Source organism: Alligator sinensis, unplaced genomic scaffold (genome assembly GCF_000455745.1).
Source record: "Alligator sinensis unplaced genomic scaffold, ASM45574v1 scaffold1885_1, whole genome shotgun sequence".
Lineage (NCBI taxonomy): Eukaryota > Metazoa > Chordata > Crocodylia > Alligatoridae > Alligator > Alligator sinensis.
The window spans coordinates 162,857-163,983 of record NW_005843053.1 but is presented as its reverse complement, the minus strand read 5'-3'; the positions used below and the strand labels follow the sequence as shown (position 1 = coordinate 163,983).

The 1,127-nt window shown below is 54.0% G+C and overlaps 1 protein-coding gene across 1 annotated transcript in view; it reads right to left on the bottom strand.

Annotated features, from left to right (window-relative positions):
* Positions 1-1,127, bottom strand: part of RNF2 (ring finger protein 2) — a 16,438-nt gene extending 15,311 nt beyond the window's left edge. The window contains 1 exon segment of the mRNA XM_006037004.3: positions 1,043-1,127. The gene's annotated coding sequence lies outside the window, so the exon portion shown is untranslated.

The window sequence follows — 1,127 nt, the reverse complement described above, 5'->3', positions numbered from 1 at the left end:
TCTTTCCTGCCTATGCAGGGGGTCGGACTCGATGATCTATTGAGGTCCCTTCCGACCCTAACATCTATGAATCTATGAATCTGTGACCACTGGAGCAACGGGAACATGGTGCCGGAGCAGCCGGGGCAGGGAGGAGTGGGGGGATGGGGAAGCAATAGTGGCAGATGGGGGGCAAGTAGCAGTGAGCGGGAGCACAGGGCCCACACCAGTGCCCCAGGACCAGGAGTGGCAGGAGCACAGAGCCCAAGCTTGCAGGAGTGCTGGCGAGGGTTCTGCCTGCTGCAGGGGGGACAGCAGGCTGTGGGCAAACCCTCCCCCTCCACACAAGCCACAACCCTTCCCAGTCACAACCCCCCCACACAGCCCCCACAAAATCCATACCCACCCACACCCCACATACCCATGCCTATCCACCCCCCCCACAAATCCCACACACACACCCTCCCCCTCACCCCACATACCCAAAAACCTATACCCACCTTCCCACAACATACAAGAGTAAGATTTCATTTTAAGCTATTATGCAGTCACCTCTATGTACACTACACAAACACATGTAAATCAGGACAAAAATATTTTCTGAAATGAAATTAATGAATGTTGTAGTACATGCCCCAGAAGAAAAGTTTCAACTCCTCCGTTCCCAGGAAAGCAAGTCTGGCTTAGTGGCTACAGCAGCACGTGGGAGGGGGGAAAAGGAGGCAGCGGCAAGTTCACAGCTTATGCGAAGCCACAGGCAGCGATGGCTTTTCCCAGCCCAGTGCAGCCGTCAGCACTCAACTGCCCAGGACTAGCTGCAGCAGCACAGGAGGAGGCAGAGCCACATGCTGTGACAGACAGGCAAGGCTTCTTTTCGACCACTTGTTCCAGGTCTAATGAGTACTAGTCCCCCCCCACTGCCGCCATCTGCTTGCATGGGGAGAGGGAGGCAGAAGCAGTGCCCACCCGGCTGCTTTCCCAGAGCACTGCACCACTTCCCTTCCCTGCTGGACTGTGGTGCTAAACGATAACTGCAATGCATTACTGGTATAAATATACTTACCGTTTAAATGTTTAAACTTTACACAGCCCTAGGATGGAAGAAGTACAGCACGCAGGTTAATATGCCTGTTCTGTTCCCAAGCACA